The following is a 21,935-nucleotide window of genomic DNA, read 5'->3' on the forward strand; positions in this document are numbered from 1 at the left end:
CCCAGGCTCTGGGACTCATTATTCCAGAGACCCGCTCAGCCATTATTTAAGTCTTGCAGAAGGGCTATATTAGGGTAAGTTTTTACCTTTAAGATCGCATTCTATGTATTAGTTTACTAATGCATTGTATTAATTTGATTATATAATTATCAATATTGTAATATGCTGTGAATGTCCTCATGCATGCTGTAAGCTTTTCCTGGCCTACATGCATATTTTCCATAACTAACCTCCCCAGCATGCTATCCTGGGCCCATACACACCTAACTTAGTAACTTAACAATGTTTTTTGTCAGCTACATTTTGTGGCTTACCCTAAACTACCCCTAAAATGTGTACAAATGGTACTGTTGTCCTCAAATGCAGGCAGAGTGCAAGAGACCATTTTTTGGGGCACAAACTCATTTGGAACCCTTCCCCCCCTCCCCCCAAATGCTAAGTCAACCAATACAAATATTCTATCTGCTGACTTTGCAAAACCCATACACACTATACTTCTTTTGTGTTCATATTTCTGTATAAATTCACCAAACCATGTAGTGCAAGGGCCTGCCTGATTACCTACAAATTGTAATGTAGAAAGTTTTTGACTCCTATTATATACTGATATTTTTTTTCAGAATGTCAAATGTGCTGCAATTTGGACAGTGTTTATCCAGATTTTTAAATTATGACACTTCTTACCTGTCCACTGAGCTGTCAATAGTGTAAGTAAGGAGGGGCTGGCTAAAGTATCACATATTATTTACACAAACAACTCTCATGGAAGTGTAGAGGGTTACCTGACCAAAACATCTACCCATTACCTCCCCCCCACCCTAAAATTTTGCTAATGGGCCATCAGAGGGGGCGATGAATCAGATATGTTGACCTTACACTTTTGTTTTTAATACTCATTTAAGTTTTATCCTTATGTCGGCTAAGCATGTTTGTGTGAAATCTGCTTGCAATGTTATGTGCAGAAGTAGTAATTCATTTTTTATTTTTTTAATCCACAGATTCCTTCCAACCCAGAGCAATGGCAGGACGTTGCAGCCCAGTTCCACCATCAGTGGGATTTTCCCAACTGTGGTGGTGCTATTGATGGCAAGCATGTTCGTATTGTCCCGCCACCCAACACTGGCTCATATTATTTTAATTATAAGGGCTTTTGCAGCATAGTCATGCTAGCTGTAGTGTCTGCCAACTATTAGTTTTTGTATCTGGATGTTGGGAAGAATGGCCGCAACTCTGATGGAGGAGACAGAGTTCTACAAGCGGCTCCAGAATGGCACCTTAAACTTGCCAAATGCTGAGGAGAATGTGAGGGCCTCAATTTTGTTGCAGATGAGGCCTTTGCTCTGGGGGGGAACATCTGATGAAGCCGTTTCCTATGAGGAACCTCACCCCAGAGCAGAGAATATTCAAATTACAGGCTTTCTCGTGCCAGAAGGGTGGTCGAAAATGCGTTTGGCATCCTATCGACTCGTTTCAGGTTATTTTTGACTCCAATCAACCTGGCACTCTACAAGATCAACCATGTGGTCCTCTGCTGTTGTATTTTACATATTTTTTTAAGGAGGAATGCTACCAGTTACCTTGCCTCATTGCCAAGTGATGTGGACCCTGCAGTGGCAGGCCTAGCTGAAGAGGCTGCAGCTCGGCCGTCTGTGGGCATGCTGATGCCTATTGAAAATGCCTTATTGCGCTCACAAATTGCCAGAGATTTACGGCAGAAACACCTAGATTATTTTGTGGGTAGAGGGGCAGTGGCTTGGCAGCAAATTGTAGTTGATCATGCCTAATATAATTTTGAGATCATAAACTGATATTTCATTTGAACTACTGTTGTCTGTGTTTCTTATCTGTCTAATATGTTCACAAATGGGCTTTATTTTTGCCACTTGCTCCAATAGTACAAATGTACCTTATTTGCTACATGATGCGACAATACCTTCTTTATCGAACTATTATGGTGTGCTGTGGGTCTGCTACACACACACACACAATGTTTTTTTCTTAATGGATCTAATGCATGAAGTTCAAAAACATTATGCCTTTTCAATTCTTATAATTTTTTGAGGACTAAAAATTGCAGGAGTTGGCCACATATAGGCACATTGTCACTGTCACTGTAACTACAACAACTTAAAGGGGTTGTACAGGTAAACATTTTTTCACCTTAATGCATTCTATGCATTAAGGTGAAAAAACTACTAACAATACCGCCGTCCCCAGCCCCCCCGTTTTACTTACCTGACCCCTCGAAATTTAGCTGCTCATTCACGTCCTCGATTCCGCTGCTCAGCCTGGCCGCTGATTGGCTACAGTGGATGGATTGGAAGCAGCGCAGCCATTGGCTTGCGCTGCTGTCAATCACACCCAATGACGCGGTGCGCTGGGGGGCGGGGCCGAGTGATACAGCGAGCGGCTATAGCCGCCGGCTGTATCACGGGAGCGCGCCCGCAATAACTAACCACCATGCAAGGGAGCTCGCATTAAGGTGGTTAATTATTGCGGGGAGGAGCTGAGACAGCCGCCGAGGGACCCCAGAAGAGCAGGTTCGGGGCCACTCTGTGCAGAACGAGCTGCACAGTGAAGGTAAGTATAGCATGTTTGTTATTTTTAAAAAATAAAAAAAATACCTTTACAACCCCTTTAACAAATACACTGGTATTGAGCATTGAAATAATAAGCCATACATTTTATTTTACTCAAAGCACATTCACATGTGCATTATAGTGTTTTAATACAAACCAACATCTTGGTGTATAACATGTATGTGTCAGGTCACCTGAGACCAGGTGACAGATGCACTCTGTAGGAGTCGGAAGTGCACCGCTAAGGTAGTGGACCCTAGGACTGACTGCTGCGGATTGAACCCTGGAGGGTTTTGGAAGCAGGTCTACAGGATAACTAACCTGGATCCCAGTGGGAGTTAGAGCATAGATTCCCCAGGGTGCGGAGTCTAAGAGCCAGCGGGTGTTCACCAGAGCCTCTAGTGGTGAGGATGGACTGCGCTGCAGTCTGGCTCCAGGTCACGGCCCCCAGGGTCTCACAGCTCACACTCACCGTAGACTTACAGGAGAAGAGGAAGGAGGCAGCAGGCAGGAACGACAGGGAAGTAAGGGGTAAGCCAAAGGTCAGGGCAACTAGCAGACAAGGATAAACATAACACGCCAAAGGTCAGGGTAACAAGCAGACAGGGAGAGTCGAGAACAGGCCAAAGTTGGTAACAGGAATCAGACGTAGGAAACACAGCAAGTACACACGGAGGCTAAACACACAATGGTTGATCAGCACTGCTGGCTTGCAATGCACAGGTTAATATAGAGTTCCCTGATAGGGCCTGGGGTGGAGCCATGCTTAGAGGAGAGGTTATAAAACCAGTCAGGTGAGAGGCAGCTGGTCTTTAGAGATGAACACATGGAGACAGGTAAGCTGACAGAAAACTCTATTGCATAATCATGACAGTATGTTTTGCATTATTTCTCCTTTTTTGGGGCTAAACAGGCATGTTCATTAGTTACACATCCCAAACTCAGGAACTTACAAAGTTCGATTTTGATAAAGTGAAGGCCAAATGAGACATTAGTATCCCAAGTCTTGGATGTTGCCTTCCTCATATGAGTTGATCTCACCCCCATTTGCTATCTCCCATCACGGGGTATCAATGGACATGTTTGGGGGGTGCAACCCCTTCCTCTGAGCTTCTTTAGCTACGAGGAAGGAGTTGCACCCCCAAAACGCATCCATTGATACCCAGTGATGGTAGATAGCACATGTTGACACACTGTGTGTTTTGGGGCTTTTTGCAAACTAGATGTATGGAAATACACACATTTTAGGCATGGGATCATGAGGGAAATAAGAATGTTAAAGCGGGGGTTCACCCACACCGCCAAAAAAAAAAAATATATTAAAAGCCAGCAGCTACAAATACTGCAGCTGCTGACTTTTAATACATGTCCACTTACCTGTCCCAGGGTCCAGCGATGTCGGCAGGGGACGCCAAGAACCCGCTCGGTTCTCGGCAGCTGCCGCCGCCATCCTAGGTGAGGGAATCAGGAAGTGAAGCGTTGCGGCTTCACTTCCCGGTTCCCTACTGCGCATGCGCGAATTGCGCTGCGCGTCCCTAGTGGTCCCCGCTCTCTCCTGGGAGCTGTGTGTTCCCAGCAGACAGCGCGGTCGGGACGGGAAGAGGCATAGACTCCCATGGGAGTCTATGCCGGAAGTGGGTGCAAAAACCTGTCTTAGACAGGTATCTGCACCCCCCTCCCCCCTGAAAGGTGCCAAATGTGACACCGGAGGGGGGGGAGGGTTACGAAAAGCGGAAATTCCATTTTTGTGTGGAACTCCGCTTTAAGACACAATTTGGAGGCAACTTCAAATTTTGGGTTATATATTCTTAAAAACACAGAAACATTACAATTCACATTAGTTAGGGAAGTGTTTCCCAACTCTCCTCCTCAAGATGCAAACCCAGGTCATGTTTTCTATACTTGTAGAATTTGGCACAGGTGATGTTGTCATGTTCACTGTTAGTAATTCGCACAGTCGTTTTGAGATTGAGGAAAATACAGAAAACATGACCTGGTGGTGCCCCTAGAGGAGTAGAGTGGGGAAACACTGAGTTGTGTCCCTAAACTTTCACATTTCAAAGTCAGCAAAACATGGTAAAGATTAAAAGGGCAAACAGAAGCCAACAAGTGGAACAATAAACTTCTGAACAGGCAAGAGGAAATTAAAATTTGGCAAGCATGTCCACAAAATCTCTGAGTCTTCGCTGTAAAGCAGTGGCAGCCTCCTTGATTTGCTCCAGATCCTTCAACAATGCAACATATCTGCACTCATTCTGCCAATAGTGCATCGTGGAAGATCATGACCTAGTAAGAAAAGTAAAAAGTATTAAGGGAGCGATGGTCAAGTGGCTGAGGCCCTACATAGTGAGTTATGGTCAAGTTACTAGTCAAATTCAGGAAAAACTTACCTACCCAGTCTATTGTTGCTTGCAACCTGCTTGCCCTTCAGACACCTACACTACTAGGAATGTACACACTGCAACTACTCTGTAATCTTGGCCCTGGGTCTCCAAAACTTGGGTACCTAGCAACACTGCCAGCTCCTTCCACCTCTTCCTTCTCCATGCTAATGTTAATGCACTACATACTTAACTAATGTGCAGAGTGGGTGTTTTGTTTGGACATCTAAACACTCAACATGTATACACATTTGAAGCCAGATTCCAAGAATACTTACTTGCACAAACAAGAGGCTCCTGAATACTTTCTTCCTCTTCTGGGTCGCTTTGGCCCTCAGTGTGACTCGCGTCAGGGGATTTGACGTCCACAATGGCAAGGTCTGTGCTGGGTCCAGGAGTCAGATCCCATGGCTCTATCCAAAAAAACATCCTGGGTGAGCTCACCACACTCACTTTGCTCTAAAAGGAAACAATATACCATTCATTAAGCCACCCCAACTCCCATCTGTTTCTAGCATCCATTACGCTACATTAGTTGACCAACCTTGCACTTGGTCTGATGTCAATGTTTGCTCCTGATTAGTGGACTCCACCACGCTGCACGCTAGCTGTTTTTCTGTGAAAAATGCATAGAAAAGGGAAAGTGATGTAATTCTACAGAGGGCAAACACTGCACAAGTGCCAACATTTAAAAAGTCCAGCAGTTGCCCCCCACCCCTCTTGTCTCCTATGGGATAGGGGATAAATGATGATCATACTAGCAGTCGTGACTCTGTGTGACTGTGATCCCCAGGGCCTTTCCTCTACCCATGTCTACACTGGCAAGGCTGCATTATTGGGCACTGATGAGCCAGGCAGCAAAAAGAAAGTGTTCTTTACCCCTTATAAGTTCTGCCCTAAGCCCATGGTTTTTGGCCCACCTAAAAACACCCCTGTCAGTGGCTAAATGAGTGTGTTTGAAGTTGTCACTTACGCATTTGGGGGGATGATGGCCTTGTTGCCTCCCCCGTTGGGGCCCAAGTGAGGGTAGCCTCCCTTCGTCTCTTGTGGTGGCTTGGCTGGAGCCTCCTTTTTTGGTGCCTCCCTGTTAAAAGAAGATAAAAAAATGAGTTCCAAAAATAAAGAAATGTCCAAAAACATGACCAAATAAGAATGTTCTTATCTGCTTTATATTTATCTTCATCTTTAGAATACCAAGTCATACAAAGATTTTAGAAAACCTTATGTATAATTCTCTAGAGCTACTTGGAGAAAGAACATATACAGACAGCTAATTTACACATATACATATTGGTTAGATCCAAATATTGCTTACTTTTTTATGATCTGATGTATGTACTCCATCTGGTCTTGTTCACGGTGTTTGAGATCAGACCATTGTTTTCAGATTTGGTGATGACCTTCTCCAAAATGATGTCCTTTCGGTTGTTGGGCCTTTTGTAATTGCACAGCTTGCAGTCGTAATCGTGCTTTTCTAGGATGCGCATCATCTCCACCATCTCACCCTTGCGCTTGGGGGTTGCTTTGTGCCTCCTATGAGATCCACCATCGCGGGGCTGCAATGAATCCGCAGAATCCACCATGTTGTCCCTCCAGAATGTTCCGCCATGTGTGTTATATGCAGGAGAGAGATGGTCACGCCCAAGCGCCATGACGCACTGAGAGTGGAGTTTCACACATGTGCAGTGTATATAAAGCCAAAACACACGGTCCATGTAACAGCCGTAGGAACGATCTTGGAGTGGAGGACGAACGATTGCCAATGCAAGAAAGGAGCCATGAAATGAAGGTACAATTGGAAATTGGGGCATAGGTGATTCGTGGCCTAAACTGCTTAGATTGAGGCCTATATTGGGACCACCTTATGAGTTAAGCCAGACATTATGGTTTGTCTTGTGTTCTGTCTTGCAGGCATCACATCATGACGGATAAATTTACAGCGCTTGATTTTTTACCCCAATTCATTGACCTGTACCGGGAGCTGCCCTGTCTCTGGAAGGTTAAGAGTAGAGACAATTAAAATTAAAATAAAATATTGAGGAAGGCAGCTCTGGAGAAACACTGGTTTTGGTGAAACCAGTGTACCCCAGGGCAGACATCAACTATGTCAAGACAAAAATATCAAATCTGAGGAATACTTTTAAAAGGGAGCTCAACAAGGTCATAGCTCCTGAGGTCCACCCAGGTCCTGCTGCACAGGAAGATGATGTGGAGGAGCCCAGCTTGATCCAGGCCCAGGTATAACATTGTTGAACATATTTGTATCCAAAATAACTAGACATTATTGTTAAAATATTTCTGCCTTAAGAAAGTGGTTGACAGTAGTGACAGTAGTGACCAAAAATGATTTGAACAATAATTAAACATACTGGGGTCAGAATCGTAGTCTTTTCTTTTTGTCCACATTCAATTTGCAACAGTGAGGAGATCAAAATTGTGTGTGATTGATGACAAAACCCTAAAAAAGATTCTAATTATGTCCCATTTTCATACACAGGAAAGTGTCAGTTTGGAGGAGCCAGCAGTCAATAGCCAGACAGAGTCCCAAATCCCTCCCCTACGCCCTTCTGCTAAAAGGGCCAGGAAGAGAAGGAATCTGGAGGAGGCCACAGCTGCCTTCCTCAGCCAGGCCACTACTGCCCTCCGGACAGACTCAGATGAGGCTGAGGGATTTGTCGTGGTGACGGCCAATAAATTAAGGGAGATGGCCGGTGAGCAAAGCAGAAGGTGTGAGGAACTCATCCTGCAGCTCCTCAACAAGGGGGTAAGGGGCAAAATTTCAGAAAACACACACCTGTGTGATTTTGTGGCCCCACATCCACCACCTCCACAGCCACACCACCCACCACAGCAGCATGACGGTCAGTGGCAATACCAGCCACAAGACCCTCAACAAGCCCACTGGTCTGGGGATTTTAACCCCTACCCCACTTACTAAATTTCCTTTTTTTTTTTGGAATAATGATTTAATTTGTTATATTTTCTATATTTTTGTATGCATAGAATGCACTCTTTTTTTGCACAATAAAAAATTGTGTAGAATAATACTTGACTATGTGTTTTACTTCAAATGACAGTTTAGTAGTAGGCAGTTACATTTTAAAAATACAATGTAAAATTCACAAGGGACACCAACATAGTTGTATCTTTGATCTTAAAAACTAGGGGATAATGGTGTTGTGGTAACTTGCCCAAAAAACAAAACAAGCATAATAATATTATTATTGATATCACTAGAAAACAAATGCCTTTTAAAATACATTTGCCATAACTCCATCAGTATCACGAGCAAAGCAGCTTCATTATTATCCCATTAAAGAAGAAGACAATGTGCAATGCATTTCGACATTTCATAATCTGCCACGTCACGAATATTAATACTCCATTAGTTAAATGCTAGTTTACAAGACCAACCGCTTCTGGCTCGTTCCTTGCTTCCGATCATGTGCGTTTGTACTTTAGACTTGTGTGATGGACTTGTGTACAGATGATACAAAAATCAGACAACAGACCGTTGTCCCCGAAAATTTACTAGCCTGCCATCCAACATTTGTTGGCCGAAAGTTGGACAACAACTGTCTGAAGGAGGGTACTAACGGCCTGATTTTAGGACAACAGTCTGTCAACAGACAATCCCCTGCCAACAATCAGATTGTGTGTATGAGGCTTAAGTGGTTCCTCCTGTAGATCACCAGCAGATAAAACCACTGAGCACAGAGGGCACTGATTGACATTCTTGGAAGTGTTGGTTTGGGTAGAAACTTCATCCAAGGATCTCTCTGCATCAGAGTGGTAGTCAATGGCATGCACAGCAGAACAGGAGAAGTATGTATTTACTCGTTTTTTAAGCAACATTTTTAGCAAATAATGTCACCTTATGTCAACTAACACCAGCCATAAATCAGCATTTGTTTTGAAGTCTCTAAACCGGTGAAGGGTGAACTGTTTTTTTACACACAGCCTACATGCTGAATAGCTCATATTGTTTATCCTGGAATTCAACCACAGTTCCAAAAACAAAATCACTGCATCTAACACAATCCTCATCTTCTGAATGGCCCTGAATCTGAGCATGTGAAAATGTATATAGTGCAACTCTCAGAGCCTACTGCAGCCTCATTCAGAAGCATGGGAGCAAGAGAGGGAGGTTGCACAACACAGAATCCTGTGACAAGAGGATGTAGTCCTCTCAAGAAGACATGCTAAAAACCTGCTGTAACTGGCCCTGGTAGCATAAAAATTGGACTAAAGGTAATCTAAGTACACTGAAATGCAAAGATTCTATGTTCGCATTGAAGGCAAACTCCAGATAAAGTTTGGAAAGATATAAAGACCCCTGTCAGTTTGGACTGTCTCTGTGTCCGGGACAGGAAGTAAGAAGAAATTCATATAAAATAAACACAGAGAACATAAATATTTTGTAAAACTAAGGTCCCATGCACACTTGGTGTTTAGCACTGATGTATGAGGCTCAGGCATGTAGGTGCGGACAGAATCTACAATTAGTGCAGCACAGTGGCTAAGTGGTTAATACTTTCACCTAACAGCACTGGGGTTGTTGGTTCGAATCCCAACCATGACACTACCTGGAGTTTGCATGTTCTCCCCCTACCTACGTGGGTTTACTCTGGTTTCCTTCCACACTCCAAATACATGCTGGTAGGTTAAATGGCTCCAGTCTAAATTAGCACTAGTATGTGTATGTATGAAAGTGAGTTAGGGACCCTAGGTTGCCCCACTCAACCCTTACCCTGCTCCTAATCACGCCATCATAAATTATCTCATGAAATGACACTTAAATGTTTTATGCAGAATTAAGTTACAAAAATAAATATTAAATGTAGCAATAACTCACGGTGGAGCTGCTGATTTAAAGCGTGCTGTTACCGTCACCTCGTTACCTGTAATTTCACCAATACCGGGTCTAGGGTCCCCGTTGAGCTTACTATTCAACAATGTAGACAACAGTCACTTGAGTATTTTTCCAATGCTTTAATGGGAGATAACTGGAAGAAGTAGCAGGAAAGAGGTAGAAGTAGAGTTGCAGGGAAGTTCAAATACCTTTTCTTGGCGTAGCATCAAGGAATTTAAATCTTTAGGATGGATGTATCCTCAGCTTAGGATTAAATCTTTGCCCGCCCGGATAGGTCTCTCTCACTAACCTAGCAGCCGGTACGCAGCACAAACAAAAAGTCTCTGCCACAGACTTGGGTGAAACAAAACTGTACGATCCTCTGCCACAGGATGTAGTAGTTTTCGATGAATAGCAAACACAGTACCAGAACCTTTAAGCCGACCTGGCAGTACTTGTGCAGTAGTGTAGTTTAGGATATGTCCTCCAATCGAGTCACCAGGCCCTTCTTAAGACCAGCCTTGCATGATCTCTTCCAAGATGGGTCCTCCCCTGGATCTTCCCGATTGTCCGGGTTCTTCCCGCAGGACAGACAGCACAGGACCATCCCAGCCATAGCAGGCCCCAGACAGGTTTCTGGGTCTACCCGCACGGCTGCAGCAACGCAACCCTCTAGGCCGGAGGGCTACGAGGTAGAACTCACTGACACATACCTCTAGGCCAGGAGGCAAGAAGGCTCCCCGAAACATGGCGTCTGCCCCATAAATACCCTCTCCCAGAATGCAACTCAGAGGACCACGTCCGCCAAGTTATCTCCAGGACAGAAGAGCACTCATACACTTCAGCTTGTTGCTTTCCAACACCGATCCATGGTGACAACGACACCCACAGGCACAGTGTGGAACTGCACGCAACACAGCCAAGCTGGAACAGAGGCTAAATCTGACAAACTAAATCTGAACTATGTACAGAACAGATGACCCACTAAATTTACCTATAAGCGGTAGATTGGAAAATCTACCAGCGCTACATTAACAACAACTTTATCAGTTCTCCTCAGAATAGCCTCACCAGTGCCCATCATTGCAGCATGACCTGTGCCCATCATTGCAGCCTCACCGTGCATTGCAGCCTCACCGTGTTCAACATTGCAGCCTCACCGTGCCCACCATTGCAGCCTCACCATGCCCACCATTGCAGCCTCACCCTGCCCACCATTGCAGCCTCACCCTGCCCACCATTGCAGCCTCACCCTGCCCACCATTGCAGCCTCACCCTGCCCACCATTGCAGCCTCACCCTGCCCACCATTGCAGCCTCACCCTGCCCACCTTTGCAGCCTCACCCTGCCCACCATTGCAGCCTCACTGTGCCCCACATTGTAGCCTCACTGTGCCCCACATTGTAGCCTCACCGTGCCCCAAATTGCAGCCTGTTACCCAAACTGCAGCCCCACTGTGAGAGGGTGGCCGGATTGTGACTGAAGTTAGAGGAGAGCCAGGATCATGAGCGGTAAAACACGCTGTAACAGCTGACATTGAAACGGTCTCCGCTCTGCTCACACAGCCCCGCCTCCTCCTAACCCCACGCCTGTAATAGACAGAATGCATCCCCGCATTGGACCCGCGTTCTGTCTATTACAGTGGCTCTCCTCTAACTCCATGCACTCTTCCACCGGGAGAACGGCTCCCGATCAACCCCACCCACCGGCGGTGCTAAAAATGTAAATGTATTAAATTGGGATTTTATGTGATAGACCAACACAAAGTGGCACAAAATTGTGAAGTGGAAGAAAAATTAAAAATGGTTTTCAAATTTTGTTTATAAATATATATCTTAAAAGTGTGGCGTGCATTTATATTCATCCCCCCTGAGTCAATACTTTGCAGAACCACTTTTTGCTGCAATTACAGCTGCAAGTCTTTTTGGGGATGTCTCTACCAGCTTTGCACATCTAGAGGGTGACATTTTTGCCCTCCTTCTTTGCAAAATAGATCAAGCTCTGTCAGATTGGATGGAGAGTGTTAGTGAACAGCGATTTTCAAGTCTTGCCACAGATTCTTAATTGGATTTAGGTCTGGACTTTGACTGGGCCATTCTAAGACATGAATAGGCTTTAATGTAAACCATTCCATTGTAGCTCTGGCTGTATGTTTAGGGTCGTTGATCTGCTGGAGGTGAACCTCTGCCCCAGTCTCAAGTAGGCTCTAGTAGTAGTTTTGCAAGCTTTAGCAGGTTTCCTTCTAATGCCTCATACACACGATCGGACATTCCGACAACAAAATCCATGGATTTTTTCCGACGGATGTTGGCTCAAACTTGTCTTGCATGCACACGGTCACACAAATCTTGTCAGAAATTCCGAACGTCAAGAACGTGGTGACGTACAACACGTACGACGAGCCGAGAAAAATGAAGTTCAATAGCCAGTGCGGCTCTTCTGCTTGATTCCGAGCACGCATGGAACTTTGTGTGTCGGAATTGTGTACACACAATCGGAATTTACGAGAATGGATTTTGTTGTTGGAAAATTTGAGATCCAGATCTAAAATTTTGTGACGGAAATTCCGATAGAAAATGTCCAATGGAGCCTACAAACGGTCGGAATTTCCAACAACAAGCTCCCATCGAACATATTCCATGTGTACGGGGCATTAGAACAGGGCAGCTTCCCTGTCCCTGCTGAAGAAAAGCATCCACACAACATGATGCTGCCACCACCATGTTCCACGGTGGGGATGGTGTGTTCAGGGTGATGTGCAGTGTTAGTTTTCCGCCACACATAGCGAGTTACTTTTGGGCCAAAAAGATCAATTTTGGTCTCATGTGACCAGAGCATCTTCTTCCACATGTTTGCTATGTTCCCCATATGGCTTCTCGCAAGCTGCAAACGGCACTTCTTATGGCTTTCTTTCAACAATAGCTTTCTTCTTGCCACTCTTCCAAAAAAGCCAGATTTGTGGAGTGTACGACTAATAGTTGTCCTGTGGACAGATTCTCCCACCTGAGCTGTGGATCTCTGCAGCTCCTCCAGAGTTACCATGGGAAACTTGGCTGCTTCTCTGATTAATGCTCTCCTTGCCAGCCTGTCAGTTTAGGTGGACGACCATGTCTTGGTAGGTTTGTAGTTGTGCCATACTCTTTCCATTTTTGGATGATGGATTGAACAATGCTCCGTGAGATGTTCAAAGCTTGGGATATTTTCTTAGAACCTAACCCTGCTTTAAACTACTTCTTCACAGCTTAATCCCTAAACTGTCTGGTGTGTTCCTTGGCCTTCATGATGCTGTTCGTTCACTAAGGTTCTCTAACAAACCTCTGAGGGCTTCACAGAACAGCTGTATTTATACTGAGATTAAAATTACACACAGGTGGACTACTAATTACTACTACTTTACTAATTAGGTGACTTCTGAAGGAAATTGGTTCCACTAGATTTTAGTTAGGGGTATCAGCATACAAATGCACACCACACTTTTCAGAAATTTATTTGTAAAAAAAATATGAAAACCATTTATTATTTTCCTTCCACTTCACAATTATGTGCCACTTTGTTTTGGTCTATCACATAAAATCCCAATAAAATACATTTACGTTTTTGTTTGTAACATTAAAAAATACTTTTTCAAGCCACTGTATATATTGTGACGATCCGGGGTGATTAGGTTCAAGTTGTGCATGCAGTTTTCCAGAAACATGGCACTCCAGACTGCGTTTTTAGGGCATGGCAGCCCACTTTTATTTAAAGGTAACGAAAAAGTTACTTGCTGTCTCCAAGTCTGAGCACTGACCTCTAATTCCTGGGATGATTAGGAAGCCAGCACACAGGTGTACAATTAGCAAGCCTACCAAAATCAGGCATACACTGCTCATATGCACCTGTGACATGGGGTTGCATCTCCACATATCCTCCCCCCCTGTTTCAGGGAGAAACAGAGAAATACAACACCCTTCTTCCTAAAGGGGCACTCCACCCATCTCTTTTTCTGAGTGTGCTTCCATGCGCACTTCCTCCTAATCTTTGGGAGCTTACATTTCTTCTAATCTCCCTCAGATCTATTCTCCCAAGACTGTAGGGGTCCTATTTTGACATCGGTCTCAACTTTACCCAGCACTTTTTGGGTTTCAGGTTCGCTGATACCTGTGTGGTTACCACTGGCAACCGTTTTCTCAAAATTACCCAGTTCAAAACCACCAGGAACTCTGGTCCCATCACAGGGAAGCAGTTACTCTCTATGGGACCTTCCCACAGTTTCGCATCGCCCCTTGTTGTCCAACACTTCAACAGTAACTGTTCTTGCAACACATATTTGCCAACACCTTTTTTCAATACATCTGACCTGTCCAACAGCGCTCCAGAGTGCCTCTCATACCCAAGCTTTGTATGGAGCAATCAAGCGCACTGTGAGTTAACGTTCCACATTAACACCAAACTTTGAATTAAATGATTCAAGCATTTGCGATTTCTGCATAGTACAGCCTGCAATATCCAGCTACAATCAGCCATACCCCGTGGTACCAGTTCTCCAAACATAGGAGAGGACAGTAGGATATATAATGGCTGTATACTCCATGATGCTAACATTTCATTAAGCATGTCTGTCACAAAATACACATTTTCTCTTTTTTTCATTGTGGACACAATTTCCGCCGTGCGTTTACACTCGCTCGGACCTTCAGTCATGAGAGGATTAGTCTCTGCAACAACCCGTGCACCTTGTCCTATAGGCTGTTCTGCAAACACCTCTCCTGGCACAGCAGCTATAGCGCCCACTACTCTTTTAGCCACAAAAGCTTCTTCCAGCATTGCTATTAGTCTCTTGGCCAAATCATCCCAGTATTGCTCTGTTGGACTACATCGTCCCAATGAGACCTAGACAGACCAAGAGGCTCAACAGCATCTGAAACATTGCTCTTGTCAGTTTTACACTTCTCAACATTAAACACATCACTTTGTTTTACCCTGCAATGTGGCAACACATTATCAACCACACCATGTTGCTGTACCCCACCCTCATCAGCATGAGCAGATGGAGTTTCATTGCAGACCTCAAGCTTTTTAACTTTAACACTTGCCTCCCCACTGAAGAGAGCACTGCAGCAAGGCAAGTCCTTTTAAGCACAAACAGGGGATCTCCCATTTGGGGTCACTTCCACTCCCGTGTGCATAGTCACATAGTCAGTCTTTCTCACCCAGTCTGCAGACTTGGAATCACAGGCGTTGCTACGGGCAACCGCTCTCCTCTTGAATTTCCGGTCAGCCTGTTGCTCTCTCCTGCTGTATTTCCCCATGCGGTTACCGGGGGAAATGAAAGACTTGTACACAGGTGTACAATTAGCAAGCCTACCAAAATCAGGCATATACTGCTCATATGCACCTGTGACACAGGGTCACATCTCCACTATATATGTGTGTGTGTGTGTGTGTGTGTAAAGCGCTGCATACATTGATGAAGCTATATAAGTACCTGTAATGAAATAAATACAGTTGCATTATCCAGCCCCACTGCTGACAGCCTGTCAAACTCTATGGTAGGCTGACATTTGCTGCAGCTGCATGGTACACCTGGTGATACTTACGTTTAATTACAGTATGCGCCCAGGGATGAATACCCAGAAAGTAGACTACAGGGGCACTCAGCAGAGCGGAGGAGCCAGGGGATCCAAGAAGAGGAGGATCAGGGCCGCTCTGAGCAAAACCATTGCACAGAGCAGGTAAGTATAACATGTTTTTTTTTCCTTTAGTATTACCTTAACCCTGTATTGTACCTGGTGGATGTGAATGTGTGCCTGGGAGTTGGTTACATAGGAGGCTGTGACAGACTGATTGACAGATAGAGGAAGCCTGCTGGAGTGAGGAATCAAGTAAGCAATTCAGCCTTTCATGTAACCACCTTGACATAGCCATTTATTCTGTCCAGTATGGGAGGGCCAGGGGCCCTACTACATAGGTATTGTGTTATACTGTGCCTGGAGTTGGCCTTTAAAGCTGATTCCTAGCACTGAAATTGCTTACATTTATTTCAATGCACACTGTGATTTTCCCACAAAGTACAATAGAAGCTTCAGTAAGTCGGGCTTGCCAATTTGTTTCATTGGGTTTCAGTTCTTTTTCAATCATAGAGGCTCAGTGTCACATGTGGACATTAACCACTTCAGCCCCGGAAGAATTTACCCCCTTCCTGGCCAGAGCACTTTTTGCGATTTGGCACTGCGTCGCTTTAACTGACAATTGCGCGGTCGTGCGACGTGTCTCCCAAACAAAATTGACGTCCTTTTTTTCCCACAAATAGAGCTTTCTTTTGGTGGTATTTTATCACCTCTGCGTTTTTTTTTTTGTTGCGCTATAAACAAAAAATTTGCAACAATTTTGCAAAAAACGCATTATTTTTTACTTTTTACTATAATAAATATTCCCAAAAAATATTTTTAAAAAAAATTTTTTTCCTCAGTTAAGGCCGATACGTATTCTTCTACATATTTTTGGTAAAGAAAATCACAATAAGCGTTTATTGTTTGGTTTGCGCAAAAGTTATAGCGTCTACAAAATAGGGGATAGTTTATGGCATTTTTATTGATATTTTTTTTTAACTAAAAATGGCGGCCATCAGCGATTTTTATCATGACTGCTACATTATGGCAGACATATCGGACAATTTTGACACATTTTTGGGACCATTGGCATTAATACAGTGATCAATGCTAAAAAACTGCATTGATTACTGTAAAGATGTCACTGGCAGTGAAGGGGTTAACCACTAGGTGGCGCTGTAGGAGTTAAGTGTGTCCTAGGGAGTGTTTCTAACTGGGGGGGAGGGGCTGTGTGTGACACTACACTGATCACCGCTCCCGATCACAGGGAGCAGAGATCAGTGACAGTGTCACTAGGCAGAATGGGGAGATGCTTGTTTACATTAGCATCTCCCCGTTCTTCCTCACCGTGAGACGATTGCGGGTATACCCACGGATATTGGGTCTGCGGGACCCGCCATCGCGGTCACGGTGCTTCATAAATAAACCAAAAACTGCCTCCATCACGTTAGTCCTCTTCCTGCCACTTTTTGGTGGAAGGTGGAGGGGAGGGACCTGCGATTCTGGCAGGCTACTGGGCCCAGCCACCTCCTGGCTGCCACTTTCCACGCCCTGGCTGAGGCTTTCCTGTGTATGAAAAAGGGACCTAGTTTTAGTTTTTGGTTCATCAATCACACACAATTTTCAACTCATGACTGTTGCAAATTTAATGTTAATAAACAGAAAAGACTATCATTCTGACCCCAGCATTTTTCATTCTTGTCCCAATCGTTTGTGGCCATTGATATGTTAAACCCCCTTACGAAATCAGAAATTAGTGATCAAAATTAGCATATATTTAACATCATTAATTTGACAACCAGAAATATTTTGAAGAATGCTATACCTGGCTCAAGCTGGGCTCCCCCCTCATGTTGCTGCCTGGAAGGCCCGGGTTGGATGTCAGAAGCCTCAGTTGGGGGTAGGGTTGCCACATCATCCCTTTAATCCAGGACATATATTAATTGCACAGGTTCCGAGGCTGATTTAATGCAGATAAGGCACCAAGTGAGTTTAATTTCCATCTTAATCAGCCACAGAACCTGTGTAATTAATGTGTGTCCTGGATTAAAGCGATGATGTGGCAACCATAGCTGGGGGTGAAGGAAGTGTGGAAGGAAGACTGGATTGTGCTGGCCTGGGTTCAGTCTTGTCTGCCAGAAAATGCAGTCTGTTATAGTACCACAGCTTGGGGACATAAATGTCATCTGCTGCAGCACCTGATCTCAGGGAATCCTGGACCTTCTTCTATTATAAGTGCTCCTCATGCCACCAATTAGGGCCTTCAAATAGGGGATGTCTGCCGTGGGGATCACTGGCTTCACAAATTCCACCAATTGATCCAGCGCTGCCTTCCTCTTTGTTTGATTGTTATAATAGGGGTGGTTTACCTGCCACAGACAGGGCATCTCCCTGTACATATCAATGAATATGGGCATAAAGTCCTCGTCATTGAATAGATCAATTTTCTCTGCAAGACACAACACAAGACAAACCCTAATGTCAGGCGAAACTCTCCTAATCTTGACCCAATATAGGCATCAATCTTTAAACATTATAGGCGACTGATGCACCAACTTAAAATTGTACCTTCGTTATAACGGTCGGCGCTTCCGCTACACCTTCCTCGGCTCACAGATTGTACGTACGACGCACGCGTGTTATGCTTTATATACACTGCGCATGCGTGAAACTACGCCCGCGTTGCCCGCCCCTGACGTTCTTTCTAGAATGTTCCCCACCCCGTCTCTTTCGTCGCGGTGGGAGGGGAACATGGCGGAGACACAGCAGGTGCTTAATAGCAGTAACCAGGAGGAAAGCCTGGAGCTAGAAACGTCCCGGTCCCGGAGGAGAAGATTTAAGGCCTCAAATATGTCCTTTGAAGAGATGGTGGACATATTGAAGAGGGACGACCATGATGGGAAGTATGGACCGTACCTAAACCCAAATGTGAGAAAGGCCAAGATCATGACTAAAGTTGGGGTACAACGATCCAAGGAGCAACTGAGGAAACGCTGGTCGGAGCTCAAATTAAGGGAGCAGGATCAGTACAGAAGGATCAAGAAAGTGCTTCTAAAAAGTAAGTAGTTGTCCTGTGTTCCTATTCTTATTATTACTTGCATGCTGCACCATGTGCTTCTCTTTACTGTTGGACAGTTTAAAATTGCTACTTTCATGTTCATGGGCACAGTAATCGGTCGTAGTAAACATCGTTCGTTTGCAAATAAATACGCTGTTTTTGCCAGATACAGGGTTAACTACATTTGGTCATGATAATTTGTATTCAAAGAAGTTTAGGACATTGCTGTCTAGATGTGTTTCAAACTAGAATGAATTGCAAACTTGATTCAGTGTAATGTAAGGAGAGGACACTCAGCAGCTGTTTACACATATGAACTCTGGAGCACTAGTGTGGGACACAAGAACAAACTTTTTAGGGTGTCCCACACAGGTGCTCCAGTGGATACTCGGGGTGTCTACATGTGTGAAAATTGTCCAAAAAAGGGAAGTATTCCAGCTTTGGTAAGGGAATAAATCATGTCTTCAGCTTTGAACTCTGCCAAAACAGACAATTGTACCCCACTTCCAAGCAATGTTTCATATTCCTATTTCTGGACTCAAATATCTGTGTGCTAAGTATACCTTTTGTTTCATTCTCATAGGGGAGCAAAGACTTGGAAAATATGAGGACATCAGGGACCCCCCCCCCCCACCTACTGAAGAAGGGGAACGAAGGTCACAACCCGAGGATGTGGAGGAAGGAGATGTGGTGAGATTGTCACCACAACAGGTCAGTGTCAGACACCACAGATTCAGGTAATAGATGTATGCCTGCATATTTATCATTGTAGCGCCTGGTAGATTTGCGATCTACCATATGTTAGGCAAATTTAGTAATTTGTTCTTTAAGAAGGTTAGGCTTGCCTCTGTTCCAGCTTGGCTGATGTTGCGTGTGTTTCCATACTGACCGGTGGGTGTCGCTGTTATCACTGGTTAGTGTTGGAAAGGCAGCGTGTCGAAGGGTATGGATGCTCTTCTGTCCCGGAGACAACTCCGTGGAGGTGGTCCTCCGAGTTGCATTCTGGGCGAGGGTGTATATGGGGCAGACACCATATTTTGGGGTTCGTTTTACAGCCACCTGCTGGCCCTCCTGGCCGACAGGTATGCGTTAGAGAGCTACCTCGTGGTACTCCGTTCCGGAGGCCCACGTCGCTGCGGCGCAGTGGTTGGCCCAGAAGCTTGTCTGGGGCCTACCACAGCAGCCGAGGAATGTTCGTACGTACTGGCTGCTAGGCAAGTGAGAGAGGCCTATCCAGGCGAGCAAGGAGTGTGTCCCACGAGGGGAGCACATTCCATTATAATATCCAAATTCTACCAGGACATTTGTCAAGAATCCTACAAGATATTTGAGTTTCTTATGCAGTTTCCTTTCTGCCTCTTTCCTGCTACTTCCTTGTTAAATTGTTTAATAAAGCATTGAAAACGTACTCAAGTGTTGATGCGTGTGTCGTCCAGAGGTAAACTCAACTGAACCCTAGACCCGGTGCCGGTGAAACAGAGGGAAGGAGAGTGAAGGTAACAAGCCCGCTTAAATCAGCAGCTCCACCGAGAGTTATTGCTACATGTGGGGGCGTCGTCCGGGATTTGTTGACCGTCAATTCTCGCAACCCAGAGAAGTGTTTTACCGGGAGTTTATGGAAAGAGCTGGACTTTGTAAAAATCTTTCAGGAAGAGAAAAGGTTAAACTGCAGGACTTTGTTATTAAATGCGTAGACAGTGGGCGCCAGTAAAAGCCTGGGAGCTACGTGACCAGAAGAACAAGTGGGAGGAGTCTACCCTACTTGCTACCGCGTGGGACGCGTGTAAGTGTTTGGCGCCAGAGGAAAAGAGAAGCCTCGTGATCGCGCTGAGAAGATCAGAGTGTGGCCATGTCTCTTCCGGTGATGCAGCCAATTATGGGACCGAGAATGTTCCCTGCAAGCACCGTGATGAATACCGTGCTATCTGGAACTTTGCTTACAGATACTGGAGTTCGTTTGAAGCCGCAGGGGAGGTTTGTCCTGTATACCTCAGGAGATATTACTTTGATTTCTGCGTCCACTACACCTACTCCTGTTGTACCTGCTCAAAGGAAGGTGGGATATGTGAAGGCTTTCCGCGGCCGTGGTCGAGGCCTACCTCAGAGGTTACTTGAACTGGAGCCCACGTCAGGAACGGGTAAGCCATTGATGGGGAATGTATTCGGGACTGTAAATAAATATCTACCAGCAGAAGAGTTGGGAGATTCAGAAATAGAATCCATGCCGGATCTTTCCGGTGATGATGACCTATTTGAGACTATGTCACAAGAGCTGTTTTGGTCACAAGGTGAAGATATTGCCTCTGCTATGACATTCCCTGAATGGACAGCCCTGAGTTCTGGGAAGACGTCACCCTGTGTGGAGCCACACAGTACTGTTACTGGGACTTTGCCAAAAGTTGCTAGTTCACTACAGATACCAGCTGGGTCTATGGTGAGCAAATCATTGGATTCCTGTGTACCGCCTGGTATGGGGAAGGACAGATCTTTGCCCAAACTTGCACGCTTACAGAGGATGTTGAACAAGCGTGTAGCTGCCGAGTATGGTTTGGAGTTCCCCTATGTGACCCAGGATATCATGCAGGTGATTGAAACTAATCGGGAACTTTGGTACAGTGAAGCTGTTTGGGACTACTTGTCTGTGCCTAAGCCTTTCCGAAAGACTGGGTGTTCTGTTAAGATGGATGAACGTTTTAACGGATGTTTCATGCACTGGAATTTCGGTCGGCACATCTATGCTGACAAAGTGGTCATTTGCAGGCCCGGAAAGGACAATGTTGTCTATTTCATCACCACAGTGGATAAAACGGGAAAACCCTTGACTTTGCCAGATCCCCGGTTTTATTGGTGACTTTGGATAAAAGAACTTTGTGTTAGCTAGTTAGTGTCAGTGTAAAGAGATCTGCGTGGTCAAGATCTACATATCCTGTTCAGTGTTTTAAATCCAAGGACTTCTTTTTTGCTAGCCGGATTTTTCTCCATTTAAAGAGATTATTACCCATGGATGGACTCCTTAAGATTTTGTTTTTGATTCTAGATGATGGGAAGAGAGGCTCATTTTCTTTAAAAATGAGGCTTTGCTCCTGATATTGTACAGTATATATGTGTGTGTTTAATAAGTTTTCCTTTCCAGGAATTATTGGATCTCCGATTAAGCTGGGAGGCTTTTCAGCTAGATAGATAGTGAGGTTATGTACAGTCAAAGGATGGTTTTGTTTGCTGATTTGAACATAATGTTTTATAGATGTAAGGGCTCTTTCTCACGGGGCGGATCAGTGATGATCCGCCCCGTGAATATCCGCTTGCTCAGCGGGGATCACTCCGCCGATCCCCGCTGAGCAGGAAGATGACAGGTGCATCGCTGCACACTGTGCAGCGACGGACCTGTCAGAGCGCCGCTCTCCCCTATGGGGGGATCGGATAATGACGGACCGTAGTGTCCGTCGTCACCCGATCCGATAACGGATGGAAAAG

The sequence above is a fragment of the Aquarana catesbeiana genome, linkage group LG10, assembly GCF_042186555.1.
Source record: "Aquarana catesbeiana isolate 2022-GZ linkage group LG10, ASM4218655v1, whole genome shotgun sequence".
NCBI lineage: Eukaryota > Metazoa > Chordata > Amphibia > Anura > Ranidae > Aquarana > Aquarana catesbeiana.